General features: G+C 44.5%; 1 protein-coding gene across 1 annotated transcript in view; it reads right to left on the bottom strand.

Moving 5' to 3' along the window:
* LOC309392076 (fucolectin-like) overlaps positions 1-22249 on the bottom strand; it is a 35655-nt gene extending 13406 nt beyond the window's left edge. Inside the window, exon 1 of the mRNA XM_081953043.1 lies at positions 22191-22249. The gene's annotated coding sequence lies outside the window, so the exon portion shown is untranslated. The remainder of the gene's footprint in view (positions 1-22190) is intronic.
* Between the last annotated feature and the right edge of the window lie 2788 nt (positions 22250-25037).

The raw sequence follows: 25037 nt of genomic DNA, 5'->3' as shown, positions 1-25037 counted from the left end.
TATAAAAAGTGGAAAGAGGGGGACATAACCAAGGCAGAATGTCAGCAAATAGCCCGAGCCTGTAAAGATGAAGTAAGGAAAGCCAAGGCTCACAAAGGCTTGCCACAAAAGTAAAAAATAACAAAAAAAGCTTCTTCCAACATGTTAAAAACAAGAAAAAGGTTAAGGAAACAATTGGTCCATTGCTGGGGGAATGTGGCAAGAAGGTGACAAGCAGCAGAGAGAAAGCAAAACTATTTAACTCATGTTTTGCATCTGTCTTTACACAAAGGGCTAAAACAGTCCAACCTATCAAAAACAGCACCACAAAAATCAGTTTATGAACACAAATTGAAATAGGGAAGAAAATGGTAAGTGAGCAACTGTCTACCCTAGACGAGTTCAAATCACTGGATGGATTACACCCCAGGGTTCTGAAGGAACTGGCAGATGAGATCTCAGAACTACTGAACTATATCTTTCAGAGATCCTGGAGCACCAGGGAACTGCCAGAGGACTGGAAAAGAGCTGACGTGGTTCCCATCTTCAAAAAAGGAAAAAAAATGATCCAGGAAACTACAGACTTATCAGCCTGACCTCAATACCAGGAAAGATTCTGGAAAAGATAATCAAGCAACGAATTGGCGAACACCTAGAAGTAAACAAAGTAATAGCCAAAAGTCAACATGGGTTTGTCAAAAACAGATCATGCCAGACTAATCTTATTGCATTCTTTGACAAAGTAACAAAATTAGTGGACCAGAGAAATGCTGTCGATATAGTTTACTTGGATTTCATTAAGGCATTTGATAAGGTAGACCATAACCTACTACTAGATAAAGTAGAAGAATGTGGGTTAGACAGCATCACCACCAGATGGATTCGTAACTGGCTGACCAACCGCACTCAACGTGTAGTCCTCAATGGAACTGCATCTACATGGAGGGAAGTATGCACTGGAGTACCCCAAGGCTCTGTTTTAGGCCCAGTACTCTTCAACATCTTCATGAATGATTTGGATGAGGGAATAAATGGGGAACTCATCAAATTTGCAGATGACACCAAGCTGGCAGGAATAGCCAACACTCCAGAAGATAGGCTTAAGATACAGAAGGATCTTGACAAACTTGAACATTGGGCACTATCTAATGAAATGAAATTCAAGGGTGAAAAGAGTAAGGTTCTACATTTAGGCAACAAAAATGGAATGCACAGGTACAGTATAGGTGGTACCTTGCTCAGTAGTAGTAACTGTGAAAGGGATCTTGGAGTCCTAGTGGACAACCATTTAAATATGAGCCAGCAGTGTGCAGCAGCTGCCAAAAAACCCAACACAGTCCTAGGCTGCATCAACAGAGGGATAGAATCAAGATCACGTGAAGGGTTAATACCACTTTATAAGGCCTTGGTAAGGCCACACTTGGAATACTGCATTCAGTTCTGGTCGCCCCGATGTAAAAAAGATGTGGAGACTCTAGAAAGAGTGCAGAGAAGAGCAACAAAGATGATTAGGGGACTGGAGACTAAAACATATGAAGAACGGTTGCAGGAACTGGGTATGTTTAGCTTAAGAGAAAGAAGGACTAGGGGAGACATGATAGCAGTGTTCCAATATCTCAGGGGTTGCCACAAAGAAGAGGGAGTCAAACTATTCTCCAAGGCACCTGAGGGTAGAACAAGAAGCAATGGGTAGAAACTAATCAAGGAGAGAAGCAACTTAGAACTGAGGGGAAATTTCCTGACAGAACAATTAATCAGTGGAACAGCTTGCCTCCAGAAGTTGTGAATGCCCCAACACTGGAAGTCTTTAAGAAGATGTTGGATAGCCATTTGTCTGAAACGGTATAGGGTTTCCTGCCTAGGCAGGGGGTTGGACTAGAAGACCTCCAAGGCCTTATAAAATGGTATTAACACTTCACGTGATCTTGTGAAGGAAAGATTCCTTTCACAGTTACTACTACTGAGCAAGGTACCACCTATACTGTACCTGTGCATTCCATTTTTGTTGCCTAAATGAAGAACCTTACTCTTACTTGGAAGGTTTGTCTTTTCTTTGTATTTCTTTTCCTTGTATCATCTATTATCAAGCCTCTGACATAAGCCTTCATTGTGTCCCAAAGGTTCTGCGTTGGTGTGTCTTCTTTTCTATTTTCTTTGAAAAAGAAAGCAAGTTCTTTCTCCATTTTCTGTACAAAGTCCTTCTCTTTTAGTATAGCATTGTTTAACGTCCATCTAGATCTTCTCCTTTGTCCTTTCCATTTGTCATTGGATTGTGATCTGCCCAAGTACCTGCTTCTATATCAATTTCTTGTATGTTACAGATCAATTCCGTTGTAAACCATGTCATATCAATTCTGGACCATGATGAATGTCTATTTGAGTAGAAGGTGTATTGCTTATTTGTGGGATTTCTTTCTCTCCATACATCTTTTAAGTCTATTTCATCAATCATTTTAAAGAAGGGTTTTGGAAGAATCTTTCTATTTAGTTTTGTTGTTTTTTGTGTTTTATAGTCCACGTTCTGGTCTACAATTCCATTAAAGTCTCCCATCATGCAGATATTAACATAGTCCAATTCAATTATTTTCATGTGCAATTTCCTATAAAATTCATCTTGATTGTTATTTGGAGCATAAATTGCTATTAAAAGTATTTTCTTATTGTTATCAATAATTTCCACCATCAAAATTCTTCCATCATCATCTGTATAAATTTGTTCTGCTGGGATTGTATCTTTAATGTAAAAAACCCCTCCTCTTTTCTTACATCTTGCCAATGATGTAAATATTTTCCCAACTTTGGCTGAACCAATATTTATTCATATTGCTTTTGGATATGTACTTCTTGTAAGAAAATTATGTCCAATTTTAATTTCTGTAATTTATGAAATATTTTCCTTCTTTAAATAGCTGAATTAAGTCCATTTATATTAATTGTAATCCATTTTTTTCTTTTTCTTTTATATATTTTATAAGCAGGATTTATTGCTCTAGTGGATCTCAGTTTTCGTTCTCTCATGTCAATGCCTCCTTCTGCCCCTTCTTCTTTCTCAGTCACCACTGTACACTCCTCTTACAATTAAATTAATAATTCTTCTTTTCCTGTCTCCTCATCTTTTCCCTTCAGATGTTCTGCATAGAATTGTTCTGCTCTCTCAAATGAATTTATTCTGTATCTTTGTCCTTGCCATGCAAACATAAGACCTTCTGGTATCAGCCATCTATAATTCACACCTTTTTGAGTAGAATTTTAGTCAAAAATTTGTATTCTCTTCTCATCTTTCGCACTCTTCTTGGTACTTGTTTCAAAACTACAATCTCTTTGCCCTTATACTCCAGTTTCTTGTCTCTTGCCTTTTGTAATATTTGTATCTTAAATGCTTCCTTAGTAAATCTTATATGAACTTCTCTAGGAAGACCATTTCTCACTGCATAACTTGTATAGACTCGAAACACCTCGCCTATACCATCCATCACCTTCTCTTTGGTTATCTCCAGGGCATCAGCCAGAATTTCTATCATTATTTCTGCCAAATTTTCTCCCTTTTCCTCTTTAATATTTTGGAATCTAAGACAAAATTCTGATCAATCAGTTTCCAATTCCAATGTCTTTTTCCACTACATTCAATTGGCTGTCTATATCTCCAATTCTCTTATCTCTTTGTTCGTCTTTTTTTTTTAATTTTTTGAAGTCTTTCCTCATATTTTATCATCATCTGGTGAATATTCTCAATTTTTCATCTGTTTTTTCTATTCTTTTCTCAATATTTTCTGTTTTCACTTGAATTTTTTGTATTCCTTGCATAATTGTCTGGAGTGTCACTTCCTTGTCCTTGTCCTTGTCCTTTTCCTGTTGCAGCATCGTTTGTATTGATCTTTGTCCTCCTGATGGTGAAGAAGAGGAAGTTGGCATTGCAGAGCCGACGGTCGATATCTTTTTACTCATTTTCAAAAGAAAATTGAGCTAGCCTAGGTCCACATAGGAAAGGCGGTTATGGTCCCAAACAACCCTAGAACGAGAAGAAGGGAGGGACAAGAGAAAAAAAGAAAACAGAAAACAAAATCCAGCAGAAAAAGGAAAAAAATGTAGAAAAAAAGAAAATAAATGTCTATGTAAGCTTCCCCCCCCCAAAAAAAAAAAAATAGGAAGGAACAGACAAAAAGAAAACACCTCTTCTTCTGGTGGCAGTGTTTACTTCTTTTGGATGTGAAGTTGGGTCCCTTATCTGGTTGTTTTCAATTTTTGGCTTTTTCAATTGGATTATGGCATAGAAAAGATTGAAGATTTTTATTCTATTTTTTGGGTTATTTCTTTTTTCTTCTTACATTTTTGATAGTAGACTCTTTTTATCTTTTTTCTACCTTGGACCATTCTATGATCATTTTGGATTATAACTGATTTTTCTACTTTCTTCTTTTTACCTTTGACCATCTTACAGTCACTTTGGATTATAATTGACTTTTTCTTTTCTTTTTCCTTTTTATCTCTATACCAAGTGGATTACAATTAGAAGAAATTGGAGATGAGTAAAAGAATAATAACCACCGGCTCTGCAACACCTTCCCCAAAGATCGATACAGACAATGTTGCAACAGGAAAAGGAAAAGGGAGAGAAGGCTTGGAGATGATTATGCAAGGAATTCAGAACTTACAAGCAAAAACAAACACCATTGAGAAGAGGACAGAAAACATGGAAAAAAGAATTGAAAGTATAGAACAGCGATGGCGAACCTTTTTTGGCTCACGTGCCATAAGTGGGTGGAGCGCAGGGGGGTCATGCGTGGATGTGCTGCACCCATAATGCAATGCGCCACCCTCCCCCAGTGCGCATGAGCACACTCCAGGCATGACCCCCCATTTTTTGCATGCTTTTTTCACCCTCCCCAGGCTCCAGAGGCTTTATAGGAGCCTGGGGAGGGTGAAAACAGCCTCCTGCGCCCCCCCCCCCCCGGAGGCCTCCAGAGGCTTCAGAGACCTTCAGGAGGCTTCCTTGAAGCCTCCAGAGCAGTCAAAATGACCCTCCAAGTTGCTCAGAGGGTCATTTTGAGCACTCCAAAGGCATCTGGAGCACTTAAAATGCTCACGCGGTCCTAGCCCGAAGCCTCATGACACACACACCCGCCGAGCCAAGTGCAGCTCAACTGCGTCAGGAGGCACCTGGCAACAGCAGCGGTCTCCCTGGTGGCCAGTTGCAAGTGCAATGCCCCTGATGTCCAGCGCCTTCCACCAGCATGAAAAGGGTGTTTGGTGGGGAAACAGGTTCCCGGGGTGGGGGGTGGGGGTGTGAAAGTGAGATCGGACCAGCAGGGGGGGGCATTTCCCCCTGTTTGCTACAGGAGCAGCGCTGGGCTGAAGCGCCTCACCGGGCATTTTCATTCTGAGGGAGGTGGAGCTTCCCTGAAATCTCCCTCCATGGACTTGAGGGGAAAGCCCCCTTTCCCCCCCTTCTCAAATTCCGGGAGAGTGGCACATCTCATCAAGTTGACAAGCTCGCCGGCTAGCTGGAGAGACTAATCCACCAATGAATCCTAATCGTAGCCTCGCCGCCTCTCCCACCCTCCCTCCCTCTCTCTCGCCAGGCATGCCATGATTTGAGAAGGGGGAAAGGGAGGGCTTTCCCCCCCTCAGGTCCACAGAGGGAGCAGTGCTGGGCTGAGGCGTGAGGAGCTTTGCTTTTCATTTTCACTGACATGGGGATAGTAACTCTGACAGTTTTGCAAAAAAATCATGGCAAAACCTCAAGAGTGTTTTGCAGATTTCAGCCCAGCCTCTCCTTTCAAGCTCAAAGCAGAGGACGATTAAAAAGATACAATTGAATAAACATATGTACTGCTGTTCATAGGAATTTTAAAAAGGAGTCGGGCGTTGAAGGCGCTCTGAACAGTGTTTGACTCGGAGGGGGAAAATACTGAGTTCTTTCCAAGGTAACTTGAGAGCAACGGCTGCACTAGAAACTGAATGCTTTGCACAGATTGTAGAAAAGGAAGGGGAAGAAAAAAAAGCAAAGCTCCCCACGCCTCAGCCCAGCTCCGCTCCCTCTGTGGACTTGAAAGGGGGAAAGCCCCCCCTTTTCCCCTTCTCAAATCGGGGTGTGCCTGGTGAAAGAGGGAAGGAGAAGGAGGGAGAGTGTGCATTACCTCCGATTAGCTCTCTAAGCTTGGCTTCTCGCCTCTGCGGCCCGCGCTTCGCGCCCAGCCGATGAGTGGGTCACCACGGCTCTTAAGCGAAGAAATCCATGCAGTCCAAGGGAGCCAGGGAAAGAGAGAGAGAGCGCCTGTTTGCCCACCCACCTGCTGGGTCGAGGCTATGATTAGGGTTCATTGGTGGATTAGTCTCTCCAGCTAGCCGGCGCGCTCGGTAACTTGTTGAGAGGTGCCGTTCTCCTGCAATTTGAGAAGGGGGAAAAAGGGGGGCTTTCCCCTCAAGTCCACAGAGGGAGATTTTAGGGAAGCTCCAAATGCCCAGCGGAGTGCTCCAGCCTAGCGCTGCTCTTGAGGCAAACAGGGGAAACTCCCCCCCGCCCTAGTCCAATATTTCTCTCTCACACACATTTCTGGGAACCTGCTTCCCTTCCTGTTATGGGAATGAAGAGGAGAAAAAAATTATACAAGATTACTACGGTAAACTATATGACCAAGAGAATATAGAAGAGGCAGGAGTGAAACAATATTTACAGGAAGCCAACATGCCACAGATACCCAAAGAAACTGCAATAATGTTAGAAGGCAAAATAACCATGATGGAGCTAACCGAAGCACTTAAAAAACAAAAGAACAGGAAGGCCCCAGGCCCGGATGGGCTACCAGCGGAATTTTATAAGACTCTGCAGGAATCATTGTCTCTTCCATTTCTAGAAGTAATGAACGAGGTGCTGTTAGAGAGGAGAATACCTAAATCATGGTCTGAAGCAAATATTACACTTTTACCAAAAGAGGAGGCCGGTTTACTACAAATGAAGAACTACAGACCAATTTCCCTGTTAAACTCAGACTATAAGTTGTTTGCCTCAATATTGGCAGAACGACTTAAAAAATACTTAAGCAGTTTTATTCACTCTGATCAAAATGGGTTTCTACCAAAGAGACAAATTAAAGATAATATGAGGATAATTTTAGACACTTTGGAATATTATGAGGCACCAGTGGCGTAGCGTGGGGGGTGCAGGGGGGGCCAGCCGCACCGGGCGCAACATCTGGGGGGGCGCCCTGACTCGCCCCGCGCTGCCCTTTGCCAGACTGTGGCCGCCTCTTTCCGCGCCCGGCTCAGCCCGCGAACTAAGCTCCCTGGCCCCGGCCCGCCCAGGCCCCTCCTGCGCACTGCCTACCTCCCAGCGGAGCCACCAAGACCCGCCGTGCCGCCCCCGCGGGAGCTGAAGGAGAGCGGCGCTGCGCTCTGTCTGCCCGCCGCTGCAACGCCACCGTGTCCTCCCGCTCCGCCTGGAGTGCCCTGGGGAGCCGGTGCCTTCCCAAAGCCCCCGGTGCGCCTCCCACCCCCGCGGCACCTGCTTCCCTTCAGTCGAGCCTTTTCCCGCTGCCCTGTTGAGCTCCTCCTCGGGAGGAAGGCAGGAGGCCAGCATGGAGAGCCTCACTTGACTGATGCCGACCCAGGAGCAGCTGCAGTTGGGCCGCCCTCGGGTTAGGGGGCGCAAATTACTTGCCCCGGGTGCTGACAACCCACGCTACGCCACTGTGAGGCACATCCTGAAAAACAATTGGCATTGATATTCTTGGATGCTCAGAAGGCATTTGACAACGTGAATTGGTGTTTTATGTTGTTACAACTGGAACAGATGGGTTTTGGTGAGAAATTTATTCAAACCATGCAAACTATATATTATAAACAAACTGCAAAGATAATGATAAATGGAGATTTGACAAAGCCTATTGAAATAAAGAAAGGAACGAGACAAGGCTGCCCATTATCACCATTACTCTTTGTTTTAACATTAGAAGTTTTAAATAAAAATGTCAGAGAAGGAAAAGAAATAAAAGGAATGAAAATTAAAAAGGAAGAATACAAATTACAAGCATTCGCAGATGACTTGGTCTTCATCCTAGAGGATCCATTAGAAACAGCACCTAAATTGATAGAAAGAATAGAAGAATATGGGAAAGTAGCAACTTTGAAAATAAATAAAGACAAAATGAAGATCTTGACAAAGAATATACCAACAAGACAAAAGGAAGAGTTGGCAGAAACTTTGGAGATGCAAGTTACGAATAAGGTTAAATATTTGGGGACATATTTAACAGCAAGATGCAGTGCTCTCAAAGATAAAAACTACCATAAACTTAAATAACAGGTTGCAATGAACTTGAAGAAATGGGAAAAATTATAATTATCAATGATAGGGAGAATATCTACAATTAAAATGAACATTCTACCTAGAATCTTATATCTGTTCCAGACGATTCCAATTAGAGTAGGGAAGGAATTTTTCGACTTAAATAAAATAGTGTTGAAGTACATATGGCAGGGGGGAAAAACAAGAATAAAACTAAAATTGCTATAAGATGCAAGAACAAAAGGAGGATTGGGCCTGCCCAATTGGGAACTATACTATCAGGCTGCAAGTTTGATGTGGGTTAAAGAATGGATAACACTAAGGAATACCAGATTATTGACCCTTGAAGGATATGATCTATTGTTGGGATGGCATGCCTTTTTATGGTACAAGGGAACTAAAACACAGGGGTATTTTAGAAGACATTATCTACTGTTATTAAATTGGGAGAAGGTTAAAGGACAATATTATATAAAAATTCCAATTTAGCTATCAACAATTGAAGCTTTTTCATACGCAATAATTTACAAAAAGGAACAAACAGTTAGATATGGTGAAATATTGAATGCAGAGGGTGAACTTAAATCTTTGCAAGAATTGGAAAAAGAAGGTATAAAGATGAATTGGTTTTCATATATGCAAATACAAGCTAGATATGACAAGGATTGTAAAGAGGAAGGTTTTTATGATAAAATGACAGAGTTAGATAAAATTTTGATGGGTACTGATGAAAAGGTAATTTAAAAACTCTATGGGCACTTACTAGAGGTTAAGTTAGAAGAAGAACAGGTTAAAGAATCTATGATAGCCTGGGGGGGGAATTTTGGGCATGGGATTGAACTAGAGAAGTGGCAGAAACTGTGGTCTCAAAACTACAAAATGACAATGTCAACAGCATATAAAGAAAATTGGTATAAGATGTTTTACAGGTGGCGTTTACCCACGACGAGAATTGCAAGAACATTCAAGAACAAATCAGAAAAGTGTTGGAAATGTCATCAGATACCGAATTCATATTACCATATGTGGTGGACTTGCGTAGAAGGTAAGAGATACTGGACTAAGATCCACATGTGGTTGGAGAAAATGAAAAAAAAAACGCATAGACTTTAAACCAGAGACTTTTTTATTGGGAATTATACCAGAAATATACAACAAAGATTTGAAATATTTGATTGTAAATGTTTTAACAGCAGCTAGAATTGTATTTGCAAAAAATTGGAAAAATAAGAAAATGCCAACGCAGGAGGAAATTATCCAAAAAATAATGGAATTTGCGGAAATGAGTAAATTGACATTTGAAATTAGAGAACAAGAAGATGAACAATTTTATAAGGTTTGGGATTTGTTTTATCAATGGTTAGATAAAAAAATCATGGTAACGGAAAATATTGAAGAATTTTTTACATTTTTTTTGAACAAAGTTTTATTGGTTTTTTTTAGAAATTTACAGGGAAAAAGGTAGTGGAAAAGTATACAAATTTTGGCAGTTGCGAAGTGCGGTAGGTGCCCCCTCCCTCCATACTCATAATATACATCTAAACAAAAATCATTAGTACATAGTAGTATATAGTCAGCATATTAATTCAATTGGTAATTTCGATCAGTTTATGTCAAAAGGATTTTCTTGTTCATTTTTGTGATCTGAGCTTTCTTGGTATTGCCCCATCTCCCCCCGCCGACCGAGCTCCAGCCCCTCCCGTGTCCTGCGTGTCAGTTGTAGAGTCATCTGATTTTTCTAGGTGTACTTTGTTTTTTTCCATAAAGGCCTGCACCTCTATGGGTGTGTTGATTCTAACTCTTGTCTCCTCCCAGAATATCAGCATACCTTCAGGCATCAGCCATCTGAACCACACCCCCTTCTGGTATAATTTATTCGCTAATTGCGAATAACTTTTTCTTTTTTCCCTCACTTTCTTGGGGATCTGCTTCAGAATGGTTATTTCCCTATCTTGGTATGTCAAGGCTTGCCCCCTTTGTGCACTCAGAATTTCATCTCTTGTACTTTTTCTGAGAAATTTAATGTGTACCTCCCTGGGTACGTTGTGTGTTCTAGCATAGGCTGAATTTACTCTATAGACCAGGTCTATCTCCCACCCCATCTGTTGTTTTTCTTTCTGGATGTATTCAGCCAAAATACTTGTCATGATGTCCCTTATGTTTTCATCATCTGCCTCCATCACATTTTGGAATCTAAGGTAAAAGGACATTCTCTCAAACTCTATTTTCATCTGTTGGGTATCAAGTTCTTTGTTTCCCTTCTGCACCCCTTCCACCCCCTCCCTCATCTCAGCCGTCCCACTCTCCAAAAGATCCAGTCTCTGTGAGTTCTTATTAATTTGAGCCTGATTCTCTTTAATTTCTTCTTTCATCTCCTTTAGCTGTTTCTTTATTTCCTCTTGTCCCTGTAAAAGTTGCTGGAACATTTGTTGAAACTCCGTCTCTGTACCTTTAGGTTGCATCAAAGCTGTTATCGTTGATTGTGTACTAGCACTGGAGGTTGCAGATGTCGGGGCAGAGGTAGCAAAGCCAGGCTTTCCAGGAGGTGGTCTTTTAGGAGGCATTGTGTTAGGGTTTTAAATACCATGCAGAAATAAATCATTGTCCAAGGCAAAACATCCTTTAAGGTCCAATTTATTCCGCAGGCAATTTAGCACGGCTATGGAAAATTTCAACTCTGAATTACATCCTGTAAGTTCACCCAGTTGAAAGTTCATGATCTCTCCCCACACCCACAAATCCATCACATGTTCCAATCATCATCTTCCACGCTGGCATGTACACCCATCTTCTTCCGGCCAGATGTCGAGATGCGAAGACAAAAGATGACCTTGGCTTCTACAAAAGAATGTCAACAATCCATTCTACAATCCTACTCCTTTCTATTCCCCCCTCCCAACTACTACACTAATGAAACAGCATAGAAAATTATAAGAAAGTGTGGCAGGCCAAAGATCCTAAAAAGAACATAAGTACAGGCCTGACAGGCAGCCTCTCCTCGAAAGAAAAACGTTTCCTGCAAAGAGAATAACATAAAAGTTAACATAACAAAATTAACCACCTTTTCTCCACCCAGGGGAACCCCTTGACTTCTCGGGAAACTTCCCATTGACTTGCTTTCCTAACTTCTCCACTTTTAGGTTCCCACTGTTCACCCAATTAGCTTCAGACCAAGGGTAACCCTTCCAATGCACTAAGTACTGTAAGCAACCCCTATTCAGCCTGAAATCTACAATTTTTTCCACCTCAGATTGTGTTTCCCCTTCCATCACTACAGGAGGAGATTGAGCTTGGGTGGATGCTCTTATGCTAGACCCAATTACTGGTTTCAACAAGCTACAATGAAATTCTGGGTCAATTTCCCCTAGACTTCTGGGTAGACTGAGTTGAACTGTAACTGAGTTAACTATCTTCACTATTGGGAATGGACCTAGAAATTTTGGACCCAATTTCTTGCTAAGCATTTCTAATCTTATGTATTTGGTAGATACAAAAACATTGTCCCCCACACGGTAGGGGTTTAGGAGTGAGCGGCGTTGATCATCTTGCTTCTGGTAGGCTTCTGCTGCAACTGCTAGAGCCTTCTTCGTATTCTCCCATCCTTTCTTTAGCATGTCCATCCATTCACTCAAAGACATGAAAGAAGGAGGTTCTCTAGGCAACTCAGGCATGGCAACAACTTCCATGCCACTGGTAATCTGGAAACCCGCTAATCCTCTGCTGCTGTGGACCACATCGTTGTACGCCACTTCGGCGAAGGGTAGCAAGTCCGACCAGTTGTCGTGCTGATAGTCCACAAAACACCTGATGTATTGTTCCACCACCGCATTGGCTCCCTCTGCTGCGCCGTTCATGCTGGGATGAACCTCTGAGCTCAGTTCTTGTGTGGACCCAATAGATCTCAGGACCTCTCTCCAGAACTTGGCTGTGAACTGGACTCCGCGGTCTGAAATGATCCTCTTGGGTACTCCATGCAGGCGATAAATGTGTTTCACAAACATTTTCGCTAATTCGTTTGCGGATGGCAATCCTGAGCAAGCAATGAAGTGTGCCTGCTTAGAAAACAAATCAATAACAGTCCAAATTACTTTATGCCCACTGCTGTCTGGGAGTTCCATGATGAAGTCCATTGCGACCTCTTCCCATGGCCGTTTCGGGCTCTCTGCTGCAGGTGCTGTAGGTTCTGGGCTCTTGGATCCAATCATCCATGGCTGGCCTTGTTCCTCCTCCGAGGCCTCCCCTTGGTAGGACTCTTCGTCACCTGAAGTTGGGGGTCCTCTTCCAGAGGCTGTTGGCCCAGATGACTTTTCTGCGCGGGCATCTGGGGCCCTCTCTTAACCACCGTGGCAATTGGTACACACGTTTGTTCTTCGGCAATTCCCTCCTCCGAGGCCTCCCCCTTGGTAGGACTCTTTGTCACCATAAGTTGGGGATCCTCTTCCAGAGGTCGTTTAGGCTTTTCCCCCTCCGAGGCCTCCCCTTTAGTTGGACTCTTTGTCACCTTAAGTTGGGGATCCTCCTCCGGAGAATGTCTGCCCTTTTCCTCTTCCGAGGCCTCCCCCTTGGTAGGACACTTCCTCACCTTAAGTTGGGGATCCTCTTCCAGAGGTTGTTGGCCCAGATGACTCTTCTGTGGTGGCATCTGGGACCCTCTCTTTACCGCCGTGGTGGTTGGTGCACACGTTTGTGGCATTGGGGCTGGAGCCAAGCACTCTGACGCTCTGTGGCCAAGTTGACAACAATGGTGGCATTTAATTGGGCCCCACGAGGAATGGAACCTAGTTACATCTCTAAACTCAGGAACCGTTTCATCACACTGCCTTGCTCTCCAACTTGCAGCTGCCCCCTTGGTAAACCCTTCTTCCATGGTGGAGATTGCTTCTCTGTAGGAAGGTGTAGTAAGAACCTTTTGGGGCATTGCAGATGCACCTTGTTCCGCTTCCCATCTTGCAGGCCTGGCTTTGGTAATCCCTTCTTCCATGTTGGTGATTGCTACTCTGTAGGAAGGTGGGGTAAGAACCACTTGGGGCCTTGCAGGCGCACATTTTCCTGCCATCCACAATGCAGGCCTCTGTTTGGTAATCCCTTCTTCCATGGAGATTTCTTCTCTGTAGGAAGGTCTGGTAAGAACCTTTTTGGGCCTTGCAGGGGAGACTGGAACCGGTGGGGAGGTCAATCCCTCGGTTGGCCACTGCCCAGCTTTCTGCCATGGTGCCATCTGCTGAGGGAGGGCAGGTGCCCACTGGCATCCCTCCCATCCATGACCTGGGGTTAAGACCCATCCCGGGGTTGCCTGCTTCACAGGTTGCAGCTCAACCAATGATGGCTGGCTAGGGGGTTTTACGTGCCAAGGACCCTCCTGCTGGCTTGGAGGAGTTATGTGCCAAGTAGGTGCCCTTTGCTGGCTTGGATGAGTTATGGGCCAAGTAGGTGCCCTCTGCTGGCTTGGAGCATTTCCCCATGCTGATGGCAAAGGAGTTGGTAAGTAGCATCTCTTCCATCCAAGTCCTGGGAGGAAAGCCCAATTTACTGCCCAATTTGCTTCATTTACTGGTTGCAGCCCCATTTGTGGTAGCTTGCAAGTGACAGATGCTGGAAAAATTCCTTCTTCCTGCCTCCTTTGAAATTCCCATTTTGAAAGGGAATCCTTCTCCCAGCTAATTGCAGGGTGACAAGCCATTTCATTTATTGCCGTCTGGAAGGAGCCCAAACCTCTGTTCTAGGGGTTTTTTTTCCCAAGCCTTGTTTCCAAGCTGGGGGGAAGGAGGGGGACCATGCACTCACAATTTGCTGAAGAAATATTTCTGCGACCTTCCTTCGTCTTGTCGTGTCTCCTCCTGCATTCCTCCTGATGCAATTAAACTGGAAGCAGCATTCCATTGCCTTTGAAGTTCCGCACTCAGCTTCTTATCACCAAAAGCTTCTCATTTATTCTTCGCTGATATTTACGCTGTCCCGGTCAGCGTTGGGAATGCCGAGACCCCATCACCAGATCTTCCATCACCAGCCCTTCCCTCTTGATAGGGGGAGGGAGCTAGTGAAATATTTTTAAAGTAGAGAATTGAAATAATGTTAGGGTTCTAAATACCATGCAGAAATAAATCATTGTCCAAGGCAAAACATCCTTTAAGGTCCAATTTATTCCGCAGGCAATTTAGCACGGCTATGGAAAATTTCAACTCTGAATTACATCCTGTAAGTTCACCCAGTTGAAAGTTCATGATCTCTCCCCACACCCACAAATCCATCACATGTTCCAATCATCATCTTCCACGCTGGCATGTACACCCATCTTCTTCCGGCCAGATGTCGAGATGCGAAGACAAAAGATGACCTTGGCTTCTACAAAAGAATGTCAACAATCCATTCTACAATCCTACTCCTTTCTATTCCCCCCTCCCAACTACTACACTAATGAAACAGCATAGAAAATTATAAGAAAGTGTGGCAGGCCAAAGATCCTAAAAAGAACATAACTACAGGCCTGACACATTGTTTATGGAATAAAGAGTTCAGTCAGTGTAGGGAATGGTCAGTCAGAGCAGCAGAACAGCCAGAAGAGTCCAGGGGGCAGAGGGTCCAGGCAGAGGAGAGTTTTTCTAATCATCCTGGCAATAGAGCAAAGTTTTTCACGCCAGGGAGTTCAAAAGGTAGCAATCAACAAGAGATTTGTCTGAGTAGCACGGAGACAAAGACCGGAAGCCTGAGGCTTTAAAGGTGGAGTCAGGTTTCACAGTTCATAAAGACAATGGAAGTGTGCCATCTTGCCCTGTCAGCTTCGGGTTTAGAGGCATAACAAAGTTTTCAAAGTTCAAAGTTCCAAAAGTTCCCAGATCATCAATCTATTATGGGGTTAAGTCCAAAAATTCACTTTTAGTAGGGGCGTGACATCATTGGTTGGCTCTCCCGCCTCCTCCTTCCCCTGGGGCTGAGAGCAGAATTGTTCCGCCTATCCTCTCCAAATCCGCCGAAAGGAAAAGATTTAAGCTGCTGACAGTTTCTCCACGTTGGTAAAAGGAATGAAAAGGAGACTACGCCTCACCGCACCGCAGCCGCATCCTTCTGCTTGCTCATTCTCCGCACAGCCTCGCAGCGAAGACCCCGGAGCGTCTCCCCATCATGCTCCCCAGTGCTTTGTTAAACAGATTAAAATGATGTAATGGGATGATGTTGTATGCATGAATTCAATATTTAGAATATTCTATTTAAAATTAAGGAATAATAATTATAGTTGAAGAATTGATATATAACAATAAGGTACTTATGTTTATCTATTGAACAATTTGTGATTCGATATATAATTGTAAGTGGTTACCATGAAAAGGACGCACAAAATTTTGTAACCAAACGACACACTATATGAAATGGCAGAAGGTTGTATATGTTTATGTTTTTGTTTGTCTTTGTCTGTTTAAAAAATTAAAAAAACTTTTCAACCCCCCCCCTTCTTTTTTTAAAAAGAACCAAACTTCTACTATGTGCAACATTGTCTTGTTCAGTGTGAAATCCTGTCAGTTCATACATACAATTAATAGTCTTCTTCAATGCAAAAGTCTCTAAATTCAATTCGGAATAAAGGTTGGGACCTCCACAGATCCTCTCCGTCTGTCTGTCCTGAGGCCTCCAAATAAAGGCAAATGGGTAACACAGGCCTCCTGGTGGCCAATAGATCAGGTGATGGGGGAGTCGAGGGCCAGCATGGGCATTGGGGAAGGATGGGGAGTGTCGACCCAGAAGTGAACCGGCTGAGGCCATCTCAGAGGCTCTGAGGTTGCCCCACAACAGGGGAGGGGGGAATAGATAGATGGGGTTTTGTAGCCAAAACAATAAAGCTTTCCTGTGGGAACCAAGGACATTCTCACAGGGGGCTGCCCAGAGGAGGAGGGAAGTAACCAAGCAACTGGCCAGCCACTGGATTGGACAGCGTAACCAGGGACTTGGGAGGGAAAGGGAAACTTTTACTTTTTAATTGGGTGAAAGGCACGGGAACATTCAGAGTTGGCTTTCCCCAGTTGTGCCAATATGATGCATCCAACAAAACTGTTCTTTGAGGAATTTGCCTGCCTAGGAGTTCTACTTTCTACGGGTGCATTACTTGGAACACTGGCAGAGAGCAAGGATGGTTTGAGGGGAGGGCTTGGATCTCCCCCAACAGACACAAAGGTCTCCCTTTTTTAAAAAGTTTTTTATCTATTTTTGTTACATAATAAAGATTATTTATTTATTTATTAATCTTCATAATAAAGATTTGGATTCTTCATTTTCCGAGTTCCCCCTTTAACATTCCCACCGAAAGACATAATTCATTTTACATTGTATTTCCATTATTTCCAATTTTAGCCGTATTACTTTTCTTCTCATGTTTTCCAATTTCTAGTTTTTAACATGTATAAACAATATAATTTTTCTTTCTCTTTAAAAATAAAACAATTTATCTTTTCTTTTTGATCAATATGAATCTTCAAGTTTCAAATTTCATTTTTATATAATCAACATAACATAATTATTTAACAGCTTTAAAGTTCTTAATATAATTCCCACACATTCTAATTAAAACATATTTTTACCTTGTTAACAGTATTTCTTTCTACTGGATTATATCATTCTACTATTCTACTATTTTTAAATTTCCTTTTCTCTTTTTCTTCTTTTTATGTGTCATATCTTTTCTTCTGTATTTTCCCTCTCACTTTCCGACAGATTTTTTGGATATCTCTCCCCCAAGATTCTCTTTCCCATCTCCTGTTATTTCTCTCTTTATTTTTGACTAATTTCTTTTTCGGATGTCATTTCCCTTTTTTCCTCTCTGCTCTCTTTGTGCCTTTATCCCACTGAGTTTTATTCTCCATTTCTACCTTGTTAATTCCTTGTTCATTTATATTGCTTGTCTGTTCCCCTCCATTGTCTCCACTTTCAACCATTTTTCTGGTTCCTTTTCTACCTCTTTGTTACACAAAGGTCTCCCTTTTAACAAAGCCTCTTAGGAGCTCATTTATTTGGAGAGTGATTGGCATTTTGTAGGAGTGTCCCCCCCCTCCCCCAGCAAGCTGTGGCTTCTCTACTGGGTGCCGTAGACCTCCACTTCACAGATGGTCAAGTAATCCTTCCTGGGTATGTGGACACTGATGTAACGGCCTTGGTTATTGTTGCAGTAGATGGTGGTGATGGAGCCCAGGCTGCTGTCCTGGATTGTCCCACATCTGTGGGGCAAGAGAGGTCACGTTAGGAGAGCAGTCCTTCTGGACCCCAGCTGATGGTCACACCAAGCTCACCCTGAGAACACAGCTCCCCCCCCCCCTGGCCCTTCAAGCTCAGCCCTCCCGAGCAGTAAATCCTTCCTCCCATCCTCTGCTCCCTCTCTCTGCCTTCATTTTGCCTCTGATACTCCATCAATTGGAAACATTAACCTCGTTGGACAAACGATTGGGGGTGAATCTGCAGGGGATGTTGTTGTCATTTTTAAAACTTTGATTGCTTTCTCAGGGTCATCATCTTGAGTTTTTGCAACCAACCTTGAAGAATGCTGCCATCAAGCATGAGGAATCAGGAGATCCGGGCAGTTCAAAAGATTATACAGGTTTATTGCAAACTTAATCTCTCTACAAAAATCTGAACTACTAACAGTCAAATCAAACTGGCCGTAGATAAAAGTCAGCAGAATTCAAGGTGGGCTGGACTTGGATCTCTTGTGGGCATAAAGGGACACGAGACTGATGACGTGTTTGACCCCTCCCTCCCTCGGGCACAGCCTGGTCATCTCCTACAGCTACGGTCATTTTTTTGGTCCTGCTGTGAAGAATGCTACAGTGGTCATCAAGGGCCACATGGATTTATCCAACCCAGTTTTCTCCCTGACCTTGATGGCTGCCTTGGCCAGATGCATCCACTGTATTTGCTGTTGTTTTCACCAGATTTATTGTTTTCGTTCTAAGTCTGGCCCAAAATACTCTGGAAGCCTCTTTTCCACTCCGAGAACATCATTTTTGAGGTGCTGAGACCAGAACTTACTTACTTACTTTACTTTTATTTAGATTTCTAGACCGCCCCCTCTCCCAAAAGGGACTCGGGGCGGTGTACAGTCAAATTAAAACACAAATACATAGGAATAAATATAAATACACAAATCCTTAAATTAGATGAGGAGGTTAAAAGACTGTATCTTAAAGTAAAGCTATTAGAACAAAAATCCAAGCAGAGAAACCCCCTTTTCTAGTACCACAGCCAGGTGGCCTCATCTCAGGTGCTCAGTTCAGAGGGAACCCATGTTCTAGATGTTAGCAGAAATCCACCAATCAGGTAGAGTTCCTACAGTTCCCCCAAACTAATTGGGGCCACACTGTAGGCAGGTTAGCAGGTGTTATCAGCTCAGGTGGTTCCCTGTCTCTTGGGGGAGCAAGGAGGGAGGTGATCTCACAATCTCCAAATCAATAGAGCCATGACAACTTGGTCCCCAGGCCAAAATTGATGCCACAAACTCAACAGCACCCCAAAAGCACCCATACTGGCTGTGAATTCTGTGCGTGGGAGACCCCAAACACCTGGAAGTCCCAAACATTGGGTGACAGCAGGCGCAGAGCAACTTACAGGTGATTGTCTCTTCCATGATTTTTCAGGGAGTCTCCTGAGCGGACCTCAGCCCCAAAGAGCCTCTCACCACAGCAGTCCTGGCAGTTTTTCACCACCACTGTGTGGATTCTATAAGATTGTCCCAGGTCCACCAACCACCAGGGGTTTGTTTCCAGGTTGGTGTGGGTGCAGGAGGCGCGGGTCCAGGACCCATGGCAGACCCCATCCACAGCTCTGTCTGATGGTCCACCATACTCATTGGGGTAGATGGAGGACTGGGAAGTCAGCTTCCCAAAGGCCAAGTTACTTGGATCTGCACCTGCAGGAAAGAATGGAGGAGATCCTTCAAGCAGAGAATGGTTGGGAGGAAGAGGAGGAGGAGGAGATGAAGAAGAATCAGAAAAAGAACAAGTAGTAGCAGTAGCAGAAGCAGTAGCAGTAGCAGAAGAAGAAGAAGAAGAAGAAGAAGAAGAAGAAGAAGAAGAAGAAGAAGAAGAAGAAGAAGAAGAAGTAGCAGCAGCAGCAGCAGTAGTAGTAATACTAGAAAAGTAGTAGTAGAAGAAGAAGTCGAAGATGATGATGAAGAAGAAGAATCAGAAGGAGGAGGAGGAAGCTGCAAAGTCACGAGGGCACCCTTTCTGGGGGGGATTGTGGGGTGAGGTTTGAAGGCTAGGAAAGGGGTGGAGGGAAGGGGCCTGAGGGCAGATATCCATACGTTTGCTCTTGGGGGAGAAAACCTCCTTGGCCTCCTCTTCCTCCTCTTCCTCCCTCCCCACTTGGCTGCAAATTGGCATGCAAAGAACTGGGCATCATCACCACAGATTCCATGAGACCTCAACGGAGTAGCCATTGAGCAGGGTTTTATTCTGACTGGTGAGATCTCTCCCTAGGCATAAATACAGTATGGAAGGTTGCTCCACCGGAGACCTCCTGGGCGATGGAACTGTAGCCAGTGGGCAGACGCGGGAAAGGAAAAGGTCCAGGTGGCCTGAAGTGCCATTCCCCACCCCACCCCAGTTTCCAGTCTAAATTGATCTCCCCAGTTCTCTCCAGGGGGCACCCAAACGTTGTGCAGCGGGAGTTTGTAGAATAGGAAACCATAGAAGGTATGACCTAGAAGGAACCTAGATTCCTAGGGCTGGAGGGGGCCTTGGAGGTCTTCTAGTCTAACCCTCTGCTCAAATAGGAGACATCCTATCAAGAAATGATGAAATGTTGAATAATTAGGATAAGTAAACGTGATGATTAAGAGAATTACAGCATAATGGTTAAAATGTGGTGTTCATGTGATGTCTTTAATGTTTGATATTAATAACCAATTATGGATAAAGCTGAATAGAGTGTTTAATTAAATAATGGGGAATGTTTAATAAGGATAAGTGAAGATCATGGGGAATAGATTTTGAGTATAATAGTTGTAGTTAATGTATGTATAAGATTTATTACTTGTATTTAAAAGAGGCTGTACCCAGACAGTACACTGCCATTGTAGACATGAAAATTTTATACATAACAAAGAAAATTGCATAATAATTGTTAAGTAATTAAGCTCCCCATTGGGAGAGCGAGTATGCAGAGAAGCGTAGTGAGAGTGATATGGAATAGCACACACAAACCAGCATAGAGAGACACTAAATAGTATAAAAATATAGTAGTTTACTATGTAGAAATATAGAGGTATTCAGAGTCTGGTTAACAGTCCAAGTCATACACGGTTCAGTAATTCAGTTATCAATATTAGTCAGTCTAACACATAAAGTATAGCTAAACAGTAGCAAACCACAATACCTCAAAATACACCCGATCAGCTTCTAACAAAACAGAGAGAGCTAACAGCCATCTGACTCCCTCTTATAGCTGCTTGAGGTAACAAACCAATTACACGTCTTAAGCATTTAAAGTATCAATAAAGTAATCATAGCTTATATACATTGCCAAGCCAAGCCTAGGGTTACATACCTAACAATAATAATCAAAAATTTAAAAGATAGGAGACCTTATACCATCCTGGTCAAATGGTTGTCTAATCTATGTTTGAAAAGAGCATCTACAACTCCAATAGCACTGAGACTTATATCCCATTTCACTGGGCTTTACAGCCCTCACTAGGCCCTCTCAAGCAACCGCACAGCACCTTGATTGGAGTCAGCCTCTGGCCCCCAAGAATCTGGGTCCTCATTTCACCTACCTCAGAAGGACGGAAGGCAAAGTCAAGGAAGGATCAGACTGTTAACAGTGGGCAGAGCTAGCCTGCAATGCTGAACTCTAAGTATTGTGTCACAATGGCCCTTTCACCCACCTCAGAAGGATGGAAGGCAAGGCCAACCTTTAGCCCGTCAGGATTGAACTGCCAATGAGTTAGCCTGCAATACTGCCTTCTAATCACTGTGCAGATGGATGGGTGGATAGGTAGATGATACAGACAGAGCAATAGGACTTAGACTTATATACCGCTTCACAACACTTTCCAGCCCTCTCTAAGCGGTTTACAGAGTCAGCCTCTTCCCCCAACAATCTGGGTCCTCATTTTCTCCACCTTGGAAGGATGGAAGGCTGAGTCAACCTTGAGCCAGTCAGGATCGAACTCCTGGTACTGGGCAGAGTTAGCCTGCAGGACTGCATTCTGGCCACTGTGCCACCAATGAAAACGAAAGGGCCAAGTGCCCACTTTGTTGAGGAAACATACAAGCTGGAGCCCCTGGTCTCCCAAGGCAGACCCTTCCTTCCCCCTCTTCCTTTCAAGCAACCAGGCACGGCCCCAGATATGTTGGAGGCTGCTGAAGGCCTCTGGAGATTCTCCGTCCTCCAGGTCCTGGTTGTTCCAAAGGGGGCTAAGGAGACTTTGAAATGGCCAAGGGGAACAACTACCTATATCTATATATACGCAGCACAAGTGGCTGTTCCGGTGCCTCTTACCTATAGGTAGGGGTTTGCAACTCTGAGCTGCTGCAGGGCCTTCCAGGAGGGCCATGGCCAGCAGAGCCCCCCAGACGATGAGTTTCATCCAGCAAGCGAGGAGGGGAGAGTTCAGGGCCACGTAGGGACAATGATGGCTTCCTCTACTCAACACACCTGAGCATCAGGACTGGCCATGGAGACCCAAAGGAAGATTAGAGGTACTTTCAAGGTTCTGCCATTCTCCCAGAGGACCATCAAGAACGTTCCAGAAATTGCTCCTCTGCCTCTTCCCTCACCTGGCCTTTCCCACACCCTGACGTCAATCCCATTGACAAAATCAAGGTGGGTTTATTGGAGTCTCTTTCTCTTCTGCCCACTTTCTTGGGCCATCCCATAATTTCACCCACCCCTCCTTCAAGAGCTCGCTCGGTGGTTGGTTCTTCCTTCTTTCCCCGCCACTCACCTCCTTCGGTCTCTTGGTGATGTCCAGAGGGCTGGAAGTCCTTTCTGGAGGGTGAACAAAGAGAGCTCCTTTCTTCCAAGAGGGCTTAATTCTTCAGAGGTAGACCTCTTTCTGGCCGGCCCTGCTTTTTTCTCTTTCCTCCCAGACAGGACTGGCCTGACTCAGGAAGTCCAAGCCAATCAGAGGGAGGCCAGGCCAGAGGTTGGACTGCAACCTGACTCAGATGGACTTTTAGACTTGCTTTGCTACAAGATCTGTCCCCAACCTAGCAAACATGGCCTTCTCCCCTGTATTTCCAGCACCGTGACCGTTCTCCAAATGTTGTTGGCTCTCTCCCACAGTGAAAAACCACACACAGGTTACTTTCCGGGAAAGTCTGCTTCCCCGTACAACACATGATCAAGCTCTCACAAACACTAAAATCAATACTGAATTTCAGAAGACCAACCTGTGCATCTTACGCATGGAATGGGGCCATGATTTCAACAGGGTCGTTTGCTGAGTTCATCCAGCAGACCAAAAGCAAACTCAATCTTTGATGCATCAGCTCAGCCAACTATTCATTGATTTTATTTTCTCCATAATTATCTTCTCCAACCCCACCTCCTCGTCTACATAAATTAAAAAATGGCTATCATCTCTGTGGCTATGGCCTCTGTGGGAGATCCAAAGGTGAGGAGCAATCTTCTCCAACAAGTGTAATATTACCCTTGAAATATTGGATTGGATTTATTGAATTTATATGCCGCCCTTCTCCCAAAGGACTCAGGGCGGCGTACAACATTAAAAAACACATATCACAAAATTTAAAAGGAAATTAGATAAGTATCCAAAAAAATAAACCCAATTAATATAACAATGACGATTTTAAAAATGAGTTAAAATTAACAGGCCAGGCCGGCTTGCTGGAAAAGCCAACTTTTTAGGGCGCATCGGAAGGACCGGAGGTTGGGGATTATGCAAAGCTCCGTGGGCAGCTCATTCCAGAGGGAAGGCGCTCCCACAGAGAAGGCTTTCCCCCAGGGGGTCACCAGCCGACACTGCCTGGCTGACGGTACCCTGAGGAGGCCAACCCTGTGGGACCGTACTGGACGGTGGGAGGCTACTGGTGGCAGTAGGTAGTCTCACAGGTACCCTGGGCCTAAGCCATGGAACGCTTTAAAGGTCATAATTAATACCTTGAATCGCACCCGGAAAACAACTGGCAACCTGTGCAGGCCGCCTAAAAGGGGTGTAACATGGGAGCACCTAGGTACCCCCATGACAACCCGCGGGGCCTCATTTTGGACCAGCTGAAGCCTCCGAGTGCTCTTCAAGGGTAGCCCCATGTAGAGAGCGTTGCAGTAGTCCAGGCGAGAAAGGACGAGGGCATGAGTGACTGTGCATAGAGCATCCCGATCCAGGAAGGGGCGCAACTGATGTACCAGGTGAACCTGGTAAAAGGCCCCCCTGGTCACGGCCATCAGGTGTTCTTCTAAACCAAGCCGTGTATCCAGGAGGACTCCCAGATTGCGAGCCTTCTCTGAGGGGGCTAAAATTTCTCCCCCTATCATCAAAGATGGAACAAGATGTACAAATCGGGATGACGAAAACCACAGCCACTCAGTCTTGGAGGGATTGAGCTTGAGCCTGTTCCTCCCCATCCAGATCCGTACAGCCTCCAGGCATCGAGACATCACGTCGAGGGCATCGTTTGGGTGGTTTGGGGTAGAGATGAAAAGTTGGGTATCATCAGCATATTGATGATACCGTACCCCAAAACCACGGATGATTTCGCCCAGCGGTTTCATATATATGTTGAACAGGAGGGGTGAGAGAACTGATCCCTGGGCCACCCCACAAGTGACGGGCCTCGGGGTCGATCCCTGCCCTCCAGTCAACACGAACTGCGACTAATCTGACAGATAGAGGAGAACCACTGTAAAACGGTGCCCCCCCTCCCAACCCCCTGAGTCGTCGCAGTAGGATACCATGGTTGATGGTATTGAAAGCCGCCGAGAGGTTTAATAGGACCAGGACAGAGGAGCAGCCCCTGTCTCAGGCCCGCCAGAGATCATTGACCAATGCAACCAATGCTGTCTTCGTGCTGTACCCAGGCCTGAAACCTGACTGAAACGGATCCAGGTAGACAGCTTCATCCAGGTACTGGGGAAGCTGATGTGCTACCACACTCTTGACAACCTTCAAGCGAAGGTTGGAGACCAGACAATAGTTGACTAAGAAGCTGGGTCCAGGGAAGGCTTCTTGAGGAGGGGCCTCACCACCGCCTCCTTCAAGGCGGCGGGAAAGAACCCCTCTCTCAATGAAGCGTTGGTAATCGCCTGGAGCCAGCCTCATGTCACCTCCCAGGAAGCCGAAACTACCCAAGAGGGACACGGGTCCAGCACACAAGTGGCAGCACTGAGTCTCCCCATAATCCTGTCCATGCCCTCGGGGGTCACAGGGTCAAACTCATCCCAGATTGTCTCCCCAAGATTCATCCCTGTTGACTCACCCAAATCTACCCAGTCAGAGTCCAAGCCTGTCCGGATCTGAGCGATTTTATCCTGCAGATACTGAACAAATTCTTCAGCCCTACCCTGCAAGGGGTCTTCCCCAGTTCCTTGGTTAAGTAAGGAGCGGGTCACCCTAAACAGGGCGGCTGGGCAGTTATCTACGGACACGATAAGAGCGGAAAAACGTTCCCGTTTTGCCGCTTTTATCGCCACTAAATAGGACTTAATATGAGTTCTTACTAGTGTTCAGTCAGATTCGGACCGGCTGGCCCTCCAGCCACTCTCTAGGCGTCTTCTCCAGCGCTTCATCTCCTGGAGCTCCTCGGTAAACCAAGGAGCTACCTGGGATCGG

Source organism: Natrix helvetica (genome assembly GCF_964273705.1).
Source record: "Natrix helvetica genome assembly, chromosome: 4".
Lineage (NCBI taxonomy): Eukaryota > Metazoa > Chordata > Lepidosauria > Squamata > Natricidae > Natrix > Natrix helvetica.
This window is presented reverse-complemented; position numbering and strand designations above follow the sequence as displayed.